Raw genomic sequence first — 13,732 nt, 5'->3', positions numbered from 1 at the left:
AACAATTCGAATAATAAAAAACTACTTTTATCCAATCTGTTTCATTGCTCCCGTGTGCTTCATGGAAAAGTCCCGCTATCTATGTTCTTCTATATTTTTTTAACCTTTTAATATAGGTTTAATGCGCATTCCAGAGGGTATAGCAGTCAGTGTCTTCCAGGTCATTGTTTAAAAGAATTCTTTGAGTTGTTGCACAATGTGTTTAGAAAAAGTGGGTCTTGTTAAAAAGATAGTTATTAGGTATTGTGTTTCCACAAATAGTGCAATGTACAAGTATGATCTTCAGAGCCCTCGGCCACTACAGACACATGATTAAACAACAAGGTAGTCCCAATAAAAGTTTTCGCTATTTTCAAGAGGAGCCATTTGCCAACTGTAAAGATGTCTAGACATGCATATGATGCATGAGGTGAAGAGAAACATGAGTAGTTCCGTTTTGGAACTTTGATGACCGCACCAAATAGGTCACATATGTACAATATTCCACTAACGAAAGGTTGGGATTTTCTAGGTTTAGTAGGAGTTTTGCATTAGTTTAAGGTTAAAATCACCTCAGATCTAGTTGGCGCTTACAAATTTGTTTCATTGCTTTTAGGAAACAATCTGACCTGTTTCGTGTACAGGGTTGCGGTCCCTTTAAGGGGGAAGAAAAGAAGCACAATTGACTAGCAGTTTCCCAAGGATTGTTAAGTCTTTATGTGGGACCAGAATACTGGGACTTGGAGAGCTTTTTGGGTTTGAAAGAGCCCCCCAACCCTGATTGCAAGGACTTTTGCCCTGAAAGGGTTAACCTGCCTGTGAGAGAGGCTATAAAGGCTCCAAAGTAGTGTGCAGGTATCTGTGAGGTGGTAGAAGGAAACTGTAGAGATGCACCGCTCACTAGGTGACCTGTGAAATCCTTCACTGCTGTATAGAGCCGTGTGCCCGTCTGCCTGGTCCACACAGATGAGAGAAAAGAGATGGCGGCACTTCCAGCATGTAAAATATATCCTTTATTGTAAATTCATTAAAAACATAGACAAACGATGCATAAGTAGCTCCCAAGAGGTAAGCAAATGTGTTTCACACTGCTGCTCTTAATCCTTGCTCAATCATCTTTTCTCTCATCTGTTAGGGTGTGTGAAGCAGTACACACTCTGAAGGAAGAGTTGTGTAATTCTTGGTACTTAGTAGGGATGAGCTTCGTGTTAGAGTCGAACGCATGTTCGACTCGAATATCGGTCGTTCGTGCGTTCGCCGAATTCCGAACGTTTGGGCCGTTCGCGGCAAAATTCGTGTGGCCCACAATGCATTGCGATGGCGCAATGCATTGCTGTCTCACGATTGGCCAAGCATGCACTGTGACCCCGCATGCTTGGCCAATCGCAGCGCCAGTAGCGAGGAGAGCAATGGTTGGCCACAGGCATCCTGCCTGTGGCCAATCATAGCTCAGGCTGTGTAGTGCACGCCCCACACTATATAAAGCTGCCTTTCAGGTGGCCTCGTGTAGTGTTTGTTAGCATCTGAAGCAGTGGGTGTTCTGTGTACCTTCAACACAGTTACACACCAATCGTTTTTGGCTGATTTACTATTTTGCTCTTGTGTAGTGGTTACTGTCTGTGCCCTGACCGCAGTATACACCACTATATTCACCTCACCTATATAGCTAGTGATCTAGCTTTAATAATAGAGCTTGCAGTCAGTAGTGTTAGTGCGTGCTGTCTGCGTGCTCTGTACCCAGTACATACCACTATATACACCTACATAGCTGTTCTCTATTTGAGCCCGATTGTCATTTGCTGGAGTTATTGGAAGTTGTGTGTGCTTCCAGCACAGCACAGTATACATCTGTATATACCCCTTTAACTCTGCTGTTTTCTGGTTATTGTCTGCGTGCCCTGACCGCAGTATACACCGTGATATTCACCTCACCTATATAGCTAGTGGTCCATCTTTAACAATAGAGCTTGCAGTCAGTAGTGTCACTCAGGAGATAGTGCGTGCTGTGTGCCTGCTCTGTACCCAGTACATACCGCTATTATCCACCTACATAGCTGTTCTCTATTTGGGCCCGATTGGCATCTGCGGGAGTTATTGGAAGTTGTGTGTGCCTCCAGCACAGCACAGTATACATCTGTATATACCCCTTTAACTCTGCTGTTTTCTTGTTATTGTCTGCGTGCCCTGACCGCAGTATACACCGTGATATTCACCTCACCTATATAGCTAGTGGTCCATCTTTAACAATAGAGCTTGCAGTCAGTAGTGTCACTCAGGAGATAGTGCGTGCTGTGTGCCTGCTCTGTACCCAGTACATACCGCTATTATCCACCTACATAGCTGTTCTCTATTTGGGCCCGATTGGCATCTGCGGGAGTTATTGGAAGTTGTGTGTGCCTCCAGCACAGCACAGTATACATCTGTATATACCCCTTTAACTCTGCTGTTTTCTTGTTATTGTCTGCGTGCCCTGACCGCAGTATACACCGTGATATTCACCTCACCTATATAGCTAGTGGTCCATCTTTAACAATAGAGCTTGCAGTCAGTAGTGTCACTCAGGAGATAGTGCGTGCTGTGTGCCTGCTCTGTACTCAGTACATACCGCTATTATCCACCTACATAGCTGTTCTCTATTTGGGCCCGATTGGCATCTGCGGGAGTTATTGGAAGTTGTGTGTGCCTCCAGCACAGCACAGTATACATCTGTATATACCCCTTTAACTCTGCTGTTCTATAAAAAAGGCATCTGCAGGAGTTAGTGGGTGTTGTGTGCCTCCAGCACAATATAAACTACCCAACTACTGTTTTACCCAACTCCCTTCAGGCCATTACCATGTCTGGAAGGCCAGCAAGGAGAGGCAGACAGGCGCGAGCTGATAAAAGAGGGCAAGCAGGCTCTGTGTCTAGAGACAACAGTGCTGGTCGTGGACGCGGTGCATTGTCATCAGCACGTGGCCATGGGACATGCTTGTCCTTCTTTTCTGCAGCTGGACATGTTGAACCGCAACATGCCAATGACTTGGTAGAGTGGATGACCAAGCCCTCTTCATCCTCCTCATCCTCTCTCACCCAGTCTCAGGGTAGTAGAAAAGCAGCTGCCAACACATCGTCGTCCCTCCTCTCAATGTCATCATCAGTGACTCCTTCCCTAGACCCACCACGTCCTCCTGAGGAGTCTCCTGAACTCTTTGAGCACAGTGTTGGGTACATGCTCCAGGAGGATGCCCAGTGTTTGGTGGGCTCTGATGATGACACTCAGCTAGAGGAAGGCAGTAGCGTGAGCACAGAGAGAGGGGATGCTCAAGAAGGACAGCAATCTGGCAGTCATGTTCCACAAGCTGCAGCATACTGCCAGGTTTGCTACAGCGATGAAGAGGGAGGGGATGATGAGGGCACTGACTCCACGTGGGTGCCTGGAAGGAGGGAGGAGGAGGAGGAGGAGGCACATGTCCAACGAGGCAGGATGCCCTACGGGGGCCAGCTTAGGGGCAGCACACCGACTGAATCACACCGCAGAGCTCCGCCTGCGCAGAGCGCTTCCTCTGCGCAGAGCGCTTCCTCTGCGCGTTATTCTAAAAGTTCTTTGGTGTGGGCCTTTTTTGAGACGAGTGCATCAGATCGCACCGCTGCTATTTGCAACATATGTCTCAAGCGTATCTCACGTGGCCAAAACATCAGCCGCTTGGGCACCACATGCTTGACCAGACATATGTTGACCTGCCATGCAGCTCATTGGCAAGCATACCTCAAAGACCCACACCAAAGAACAAAGCGGACCTCTCCTTGCTCCTCATCAGCTGGCATCTCCAACCCCACTAGACCTTCAGTCCTCTCTGAAACCTGCTCTGAGAGGAATGAAGGTGTAGAATTAGGTGTGTCACAGCCAAGTGCTTCCGGGAACTCTGCTAGTGGTACATCCACGTCCGATTATAGCAGACAAATGTCCCTGCCCCAGCTGCTGGACCGGCGGAATAAATTTACTCCCAGCCATCCACATGCCCAGCGGTTGAATGCTAGCTTGGCTAAATTGCTAGCACTTCAACTGCTGCCTTTTCAGTTGGTAGACTCGGCCCCCTTCCGTGAGTTTGTACAATGTGCGGTTCCTCAGTGGCAGGTCCCCAAACGCCACTTTTTCTCACGGAAGGCGATTCCGGCTCTCTACCGGCATGTGGAAGGCAATGTCCTTGCCTCGCTGGACAGGGCGGTCAGCGGTAAGGTGCATATTACCGCTGACTCATGGTCCAGCAGGCATGGACAGGGACGTTACCTGTCTTTCACGGCCCATTGGGTCACTCTCCTGGCTGCTGGGAAGGATGCAGGACAAGGTGCAGTAGTGTTGGAGGTTGTTCCGCCACCACGCCTCCAAAATGCTACTATTGGTTGTGACACACCTCTCTCCTCCACCCCCTCCTCTTCTTCTTCCTCCATGGCCTCTTCCAGTGCTCTGTCCTCAGAACCAGCGGTGCTCCGTAGGCGTTGCAGGGGCTACGCAAGTACGCAGGCAAAACTATGCCATGCCGTGCTTGCGCTGGTTTGTTTGGGGGACAGGAGCCACACTGGGGCGGATGTTTTGTCAGCTCTGCAGGGGCAGGCCGAGAGGTGGTTGACGCCACGCCAGCTTAAGCCAGGAATGGTGGTTTGCGACAATGGCACCAACCTCCTCTCCGCCCTCCGACAGGGACAACTGACCCATGTGCCCTGTGTAGCTCACGTCCTTAACCTGGTGGTGCAGCGGTTCTTGGGCAGGTACCCCGGCTTACAGGATGTCCTGAAACAGGCCAGGAGAGTCTGTGTGCATTTCCGCCGATCATTTAATGCCTGTGCTCGGCTGGCTGAGCTCCAAAAGGAGTTGAACCTGCCCAAGAACCGCCTTATATGTGACATGCCCACCAGATGGAACTCAACATTGGCCATGCTGCAGCGGCTGCACACGCAGCAGAGGGCCATCAATGAGTACCTGTGCGACTACGGCACCAGGACAGGGTCAGGGGAGCTTGGTTTTTTCTCACCACGCCAGTGGGGCATGATCAGGGATGCATGCACTGTCCTGTCACCGTTTGAGGAGGCCACAAGGATGGTGAGCAGTGACAGTGCATGCATCAGTGACACTATACCTCTTGTTCACCTCTTGGAGCATACGCTGCGTGGAATAATGGACAGGGCACTTGAGGCAGAACAGAGGCAGGAAGAGGAGGACTTCCTTGCCTCTCAAGGCCCCCTTTATCCAGACAGTGTTCCTGCTGTGCCACCCATCACACAGGAAGAGGGTGAGGAGGAGGAAGAGGAGGAGGAGGATGATTGTGTCAGCATGGAGGTGGAGGCTGGCACTCAGCATCAGCAGCAGCAGTCTTATAGGGATGATTTACAGTCCCAAGAAACACGTGGACTTGTACGTGGCTGGGAGGAGGTAGTTGCGGATCATGTTGTCCTTAGTGACCCAGAGGACTCCGGACCGAATGCCTCAGCTAACCTACGCTGCATGGCCTCCCTGATCCTGCAAAGCCTGCGGAAGGATCCTCGTATTCTTCGGATCAAGGAGAGGGACCATTACTGGCTGGCCACTCTCCTTGATCCACGGTACAAGGGTAAGGTTGCCGACCTTATCTTGCCATCGCAGAGGGAGCAGAGGATGAGACATCTCCGGGAGGCCTTGCAGAAAGCTCTGTGCAACGCGTTCCCAGAGACTGGGAGGTCACAAACTCCTGGTCCTGGACAACGTGTTGCTGAGGCATCAGTCAGAAGGAGCGGTGGAGAAGGTGGCCGTCTGACTGATGCTTTCAGACAATTTTTTAGTCCGCAGCCCCAAGGTATGATTGGTTCCAGCACCCATCGCCAGCGTCTAATTTACATGGTGCAGGAATACCTAGGGGCAAGGTCAGACTTGGACACCTTTCCCACTGAAAATCCTCTGGCTTACTGGGTCTTGAGGATGGATCACTGGCCAGAGCTTGCACAGTATGCAATTGAGCTACTGGCCTGTCCTGCATCCAGCGTTCTTTCGGAACGCACCTTCAGTGCTGCTGGTGGCTTCGTTACCGATCACAGGGTGCGCCTGTCCACCGAATCAGTTGATCGACTGACCTTCATCAAGATGAATCAGTCTTGGATCACCCACAGCTACCAAGCACCTGAAGCTGATGTAACCGAATAATTTTTTTTGAAATACCACATCCCTTCAAGACTGCCTATGCTGATGCTGAGTGACTGTCCTGTTATGTTGATTGTCTATCCTCTTCCTCCTCCGCTGATATGTTGGAAGAACATTTTTGGTTCTGGGTGATGCCAGCAGCCCAATTTTTCTGCCCCTGTTTAACAGGGGCGTTTAAGTACAATTTTTGATGCAATGCTTTGCAGCAGGGCTAATTCCTACAATAAAACTAGAGTATATGGCAGAGGTTGCAGTGTGATGGCACCAGTGCCTAAGGCCCAATTTTTCTGCCCCTGTTTAACAGGGGCGTTTAAGTACAATTTTTGATGCAATGCTTTGCAGCAGGGCTAATTCCTGCAATAAAACTAGAGTATATGGCAGAGGTTGCAGTGTGATGGCACCAGTGCCTAAGGCCCAATTTTTCTGCCCCTGTTTAACAGGGGTGTTTAAGTACAATTTTTGATGCAATGCTTTGCAGCAGGGCTAATTCCTGCAATAAAACTAGAGTGTATGGCAGAGGTTGCAGTGTGATGGCACCAGTGCCTAAGGCCCAATTTTTCTGCCCCTGTTTAACAGGGGCGTTTAAGTACAATTTTTGATGCAATGCTTTGCAGCAGGGCTAATTCCTGCAATAAAACTAGAGTGTATGGCAGAGGTTGCAGTGTGATGGCACCAGTGCCTAAGGCCCAATTTTTCTGCCCCTGTTTAACAGGGGCGTTTAAGTACAATTTTTGATGCAATGCTTTGCAGCAGGGCTAATTCCTGCAATAAAACTAGAGTGTATGGCAGAGGTTGCAGTGTGATGGCACCAGTGCCTAAGGCCCAATTTTTCTGCCCCTGTTTAACAGGGACATGTAATTACAATTCTTGATATAATATTTCACAGGAGGGCCCCTTCCTGTGCCCACCCAGAGTAACTGTGAGGACTTATAGTGTTGTGGCACCAGCACCACAACCACCAAAGGTCAATTTTTCTACCACTGTTCAACAATGGCATGTAATTACAATTCTTGATATAATCGTTCACAGCAGGGCGCTCCAGCGCCCACCAAGAGTCACTTTGAGGGCTTACAATGTTGTTGCAAAACCAACACCTTGTTCTGCCATTTCTGCAGAGCATATAGGGCAGGCCCCTACTTTCAAACATCCAATTTACAAACATCTCCTACTTGCAAACGGAAGGAGACAACAGCAAGTGAGATGAAAAAAAAAGGACGACAAAACAAATTATACAGGGGTGATAACCCTTCCCTATGTTTTCCAAAAAGCTTAAAAATATTTTTTTTGACTGGAGCTACACTTTAAAAATGTACCAGTTGAAAATTACAAACAGATTCAACTTAACACAACAAACCTACACAGTCCCTGTCTTGTTTGCACCGCCTGTATACTTCTGTTCTGAGTATATAGGGCCTGGGGGCCACACGCATTTCCTTTTTTTAATATGGGTACAGGGTTCCCCTTAATATGCGTACAAGACCCAAATAGGCTGGTAATGGGCAGGGAGGGCTACCCATGCCATTTTTCTGAATGATTTTCAACCATATTGCAGGAACCAGATATAACATTAAAACCGCAAGCAGTTTTAAATGGTGTTATTTCCGCTTAATGTCATTTTGTGCAGGGACTGTTCTAAACACGGGAAACACGTGGCACTTCACAGGCATACTACAGACACCCACCAGGCACCATATTTAAAGGAATATTTCACTTTTTTTTTTCACTTTAATCGTCATTAAAATCAGTGCTCCCACCAAAACGGTAGTTTTTAAAACTTTTTTTTGCAGTGACCCATGTCCCCTGAGGCAGGAGGCAGGTCGCCAAACCCTTTTTAGGACACTATCTTGCATATTAGCCGTTAAAATTAGCACTTTCCAATTCGAACGTTCGAGTCCCATAGACTTCAATGGGGTTCTAACGTTCGTACCGAACGCGGGGGTCGTTCGCAAGTTCTGGTGCGAACCGAACCGGGGGGTGTTCGGCTCATCCCTAGTACTTAGACATTGCTAAGCTTGTGCAGCTTAGCTGGACCATCGAAGCAGGGGACTTTATAACCCTTTGAAGGGACAAGTTTTACTGGCGGTGAGCTAAGTCTTCATTTTTGGATACCAGAGTAATGCTCTGTTTTTGTTTAATTTGATGAAAAAAGCTGTTTTTGTATGCCTGGTTTTTTAATGAAAAATAAAGACTTTTTTCTTTTTTAAGTTAGTGTTCCAAACCCCAAAGATTACAACATGTAAACAAGGGTATAGCCTCCAAGTGCTTTAGTGCACTCGGGAGGGGCAGGTGCGGTGTCCAACCCCACTGTAGGCATCCTGTCAAAGTCTATGGCAAGCTACAGTTGGATAGGTCTGAACGCTGTACCAAGTGATACCTGCGTGTAGAGCCTTGTCCATTCAGGGACAAGGTGCCATAAAGCAAAATGTTTTAACTTGATTTGGTCCAATTTGGAAAATTGGGTCTCCTGTACAAAAATTTATTTTTCTGCTTTAAGTCCTTAAGCAACGTGGTCTTCTTGTAAGGACTGTTGATGCATCTGGGATTAATGGAGACTATTTCATCACCACCTTGTGGTCGGAGAGGCTCAGACTATTGTAAAAGTTTTGTCTGGGTGGTGAGGTGGTCAACGGAAAAAGCATAAGGAAGTCCTGATTTTCCCCAAAATTTTGCAAAACAATGGCTTATTCACAAGGGCAGAAAAAATGCTATAATTTGATGCCCACAGCACATAGTTTTGTGCGCATCTAAACGGAACACTATAGTAATCATTGAACCCATACACACAGCTGCAGTTAGCTAATCAGAAAAGGCTGCACAGATCCACAGAACTTATGTATGTTTTCTGTCAGCATGAAACTGCCTTCATATAGAAAATAGGCATAAGCTTGTGTGAAAGGACCCTAAGAGATTGGTTAGTAAACAAATAACAAACTCATGTAAAAGGACATTAGTCATAAGGTGCCTCTTACCCTGTGGAGGTGGTGGGGTAGTAATGGAACAGTTCAATAAGTAAAGGTACTATGGCTTCATCTAGTGGGCCTACAAAGTGTAGTGTAATTGGTCTTGAAGTGCAGACAGGAGAGTTTTATTTCCAGTCTAGATGTGGGGTATCCTCAGGTAGAATTTCCCCCCCTTTTTTTTTAGGGGCTTCAGACCTGCATCTAGGTTGAAAATTGCATATGTTTTCCTATGGCGATTGATCAGTTCAGTAGGGTAGCTCCATCTATAAAGAACTTTGTAAATGGCAGAAGAGTTTTCCTGCTTTTGTAGTATGTTGAGGGAGGTCAGCAAAGATTTCAGAAAATTTCCTTGAAAAGGATAGATTTTTTTCGGCAGGGAATATTTGCACATCTCTAGGTAAGAATTTTATTTGGCATTCTATGTGCTCTAATAATTAAAAGTACTTCTGAATCTTACCTTGTAAAACAACCTCTAAAACATTTGTGTATACATATAAAAACAAGGAGCTCAGGGAAGGGAACCAGCAGCACACTGGTCTTCCCAGTGAGTGGCTGTGCAGGTTGGGGGCTGCTCAGCACAAGTCTGATCTTTGGAGTGGCGTGGCGCTTTATTCGTCGGAATTGTCTACACACGATCAGAATTTAAATAATCGGATTTTGTTGTTTTAAAATTTTAGATCCTGCTCTCAAACATTGTGTGTCGGAAATTCCGACGGAAAAAGTCAGATGGAGCCCACACATGACCGGTTTTCCGACAACAAGATCCGATCGCACATTTTCCGTCGCAAAGTCCAACCGTGTGTAAAATTAACACTGGCGCATTCTTTGATGACCTTACAATGTACAAATGATCTAACCACTTCCACCTCAATGGAATATCTACAGTATGTAGGCCCTTCAATAAGCATACCGACCACATCTCAAATATTTACAGTATTTTGACCTCTAAGTCAGAAAAATTATTTTATATGAATAAATGGGAACAAGATGTAGAGGAATCATGTGAAGTTGATGAATGGTTTAATACGGCACAATATGCTTCAAATTCGTACATTAATAGAATTTCATTGATTGAAGCGAACTGCAAAGTTTTGCTATGCTGATATATGGTTCCGGTGAGAGTGGTGGCGGGTGTCCCAGGTACTTCCCCCTTATGTTTTCTGGGATGTGGCATGAAAGGCACAGTGTTCCACGTATAGTGGACATGCCTAAAAGTCAGGCGATTTTGGATTCGATAATATTATTTATTCACTAACGCAGGTGAATTTGATTAAATCACCACAGCAGGTGCTACTGGGATGCCCAGTAGAGGGAGTACCAGGACACATAAAGAAACTTGTAGCATTCATTTTTACAGCATTCAGGTTAGCAGTAGCTAGATATTGGAAAGTACCCATGATCCCCTTTGACTTTGTGAAAACAAAGTTGTCATGGATCATGATTAATGGACGCCTTTCGGCCATATTACTTGATAAGCAGGCCATCTTTGACAAAGTCTGGGAACCTTGGATTAAATCATTATCTGAAGCCTTATGAGATATCAGTACCTTGCTATGCCTAGATAGTCAGGAGTGCACATCTCTCTTTATCTTATCCTCTTTTCCCTTTTTTATTGGATTTTCTTTCCTCTAAATGTTTTCTTTTTGAGTGGCCAGTGAATTACACATGAGATATTTTGTTAAATGTGAAGCATTGAGGAGACTCAGACAGATCCTAATTACAACTTGGATTCCTTCCTTAGGTTCTTTGCCCCCAATTATATTATGTCACATAACTTTATTGACATTAGCCACCTGATCACACGGTTTGTTTTTCCCTTCTTAGGTCAACACTTTCACTTTTATTTTCTACTTGCTGTTTATTATCTTACAGCTCATAGTGCGTAGCAATATAAACAGGTATAATTGTTGAAATATATCATTATGCTCATACTTCTAGCACCTTGATGAATTTTCTGGTATACTGTAATACCTATCCTATGTGAACAATCTTTTGCCTTGGAATTTGATATGTAAACTATCAACTAAAATTATTTGAAAATAAATCCCTGATGTCCCTCCCAGCCCCTCTGCTTTTCCATTACAAACTGACCACATTAGGCATGGGAGCACTGCATGGTCAGTTTTCTGGCTGTGTTGAGAACTCAGCCTGCTCTCCTCGAAAGATCAGACTTGCGCTGACCAGCCCCCAACCTGCACAGCCACTCACTGGGAAGACCAGTGTGCTGCTGGTTCCCTTCCCTGAGCTCCTTATGCAGATGAGAACAGAGGGAATGTGATCACTTATAAAAAAAAATATTTATAATGTTTTTATATGTACAGTATACACAAATGTGTTGCCTTTCATTTCTAATTTTAAACTGAAGAGGTTGTTTTACAAGGTAAGATTAACAAGTACTTTAAATTATTAGAGCACATAGAATCCCAAATCTGAAATTCTTACCTAGAGATGTGCAACAATATCCTGCTGAAAAAAATCTATCCTTTTCAAGGAAATTTTCTGAAATCACCTTATTTGCTGACCTCCCTCAACATACTACAAAAAGCAGGAAAACTCTTCTGCCATTTACAAAGTTCTTTATAGATGGAGCTACCCTACTAAAATGATCAATCGCCTCAGGAGAACATATGCAATTTTCAACCTAGATGCAGGTCTGAAGATCTTAAAAAAATGGGAAAAACTCTCCTGTCTGCACTTCAAGACCAGATTATGCTACACTTTGTAGGCCCACTAGATGGAGCCATAGTACCTCTACTTATTGAACTGTTCCATTACTACCCCACCACCTCCACAGGGTAAGATGCACCTTATGACTAAGATCCTTTTTACATGAGTTTGTTATTTGTTTACTAACTAATCTCTTAGGGTCCATTCACACAAGCATATGCATATTTTCTATATGAAGGCAGTTTCTTTCTGGCAGAAAATATACACGTTTATGCTCATTTACAAACATAAGTTCTGCGGATCTGTGCAGCCTTAGATGCAGAAGATTCCTACTTTTTTCCTGATGAGCTAACTGCAGCGCACATTTTTGCAGATAGGTGAAGCTGTGTGTATGTGTTCATTGATTAGTATAGTGCTCCGTTTAGATTATGAAGGCAGTTTCATGCTGGCAGAAAACATACATAAATTCTGTGGATCTGTGCAGCCTTTTCTGATTAGCTAACTGCAGCTGTGTGTATGGGTTCAATGATTACTATAGTGTTCCGTTTAGATGCGCACAAAACTATGTGCTGTGGGCATCAAAGTGCAGCATTTTTTTCTGCCCTTGTGAATGAGCCATTATTTTGCAAAATTTTTGGGAAAATCAGGACTTCCTTATGCTTTTTCCATTGACCACCTCACCACCCAGACAAAACTTTTACAATGGTCTGAGCTTCTCCAACTACAAGGTGGTGATGAAATAGTCTCCATTAATCCCAGATGCATCAACAGTAGGGTTGCCACCTGTCCGGGATTCACCCGGACGGTTCGGGTTGGGAATCATGCATCCGGGTTTCAGACTGCCTGAAACCCAGACACATTATTCATACTGGACTATGGCTTCCCAGCAGGTTTTCTGGCTGCAGTTGGCTAAGCTGAAAATGTGAGTTGCACTCTTTTTCACACTGCCCAAAGCCAGCACTAACAATACTAACAATTTCCCCACCCCCCACACTGACAGGAGAGGAGAGAGGGCTCAATCTGCACCTCTTCCCCCCCCCCACCCCTCTGTGTCTGCCCACAGTCCAATCCCTGGTACTGTGTCTCAGAAAAAGGATAGTGGGGGTCAGAAATTGGAAGTCTAGCAGCCTCAGATACATCTGAATGAGAGGTGCTGAATCCCAAGGGGTGAGTGAGCTCACCATCCATCCCTGTCTGTGACTGAAGTCTCCCTCCTCTTCTCTCTCCTGCCTCTGAGTTAGTACACTAAGACCCCTTTCACACCAGGGCGTTTTGCAGGCGCTATAGCGTTAGAAATAGCGCCTGCAATCCGCCCTAAAGAAGCTGCACCATTGTTTGTAGTGTGAAAGCCCTGAGGGCTTTCACACTACAGCGGTGCGCTGGCAGGACGTCAGAAAAAAGTCCTGCCAGCAGCTTCTTTGGAGCGGTGAAGGAGCGGTGTGTTTACCGCTCCTCCACCACTGCTGCCCATTGAAATCAATGGGGCAGCGCTGTAATGCCGCCGGCAAAACGCCGATATTGCGGCGTATTGCCGGCGGTTTTAACCCTTTCGCAGCCGCTAGCGGGGGTAAAAGCGCCCCGCTAGCGGCCGAAATGCGCCGTAAATAATAGTGGCGTTTTACCGCCCACGCAAGGTGCGGTGTGGTGTGAAAGGGGTCTAAAAGGTAAATCGGAGCATCCCTTACATCAGAATTCCCCTTTACACCAGAGGCCACAGTGTTCTCCCCTTACATCAGATTCCACTCCATACATCAGAATGCATAGTGTTCCCCCTTAAATCAGGGTTCCCAGAGCATCCCTTAGAGGCCCCAGAGTTCTCCCTTACATCAGAGTCTGTAGAATCCCCCGTACAGTGAAAGGGAACTCTGCCAGTTCAGATGTAAAAGGGGAACTCAGTGGACTCTGATGTAAAGGGGGACTCTTGTTATTAATGCCATATGATTAGAAATGTAATTTAATAGCAAAATATATCTAT

This window comes from Lithobates pipiens, unplaced genomic scaffold (assembly GCF_037356315.1).
Source record: "Lithobates pipiens isolate NorthernLeopardFrog02 unplaced genomic scaffold, aLitPip1_a1.2 Scaffold_18, whole genome shotgun sequence".
Classification (NCBI taxonomy): Eukaryota; Metazoa; Chordata; class Amphibia; order Anura; family Ranidae; genus Lithobates; species Lithobates pipiens.
The sequence above is the reverse complement of the archived record's forward strand: the minus strand, read 5'-3'. Positions refer to the sequence as shown.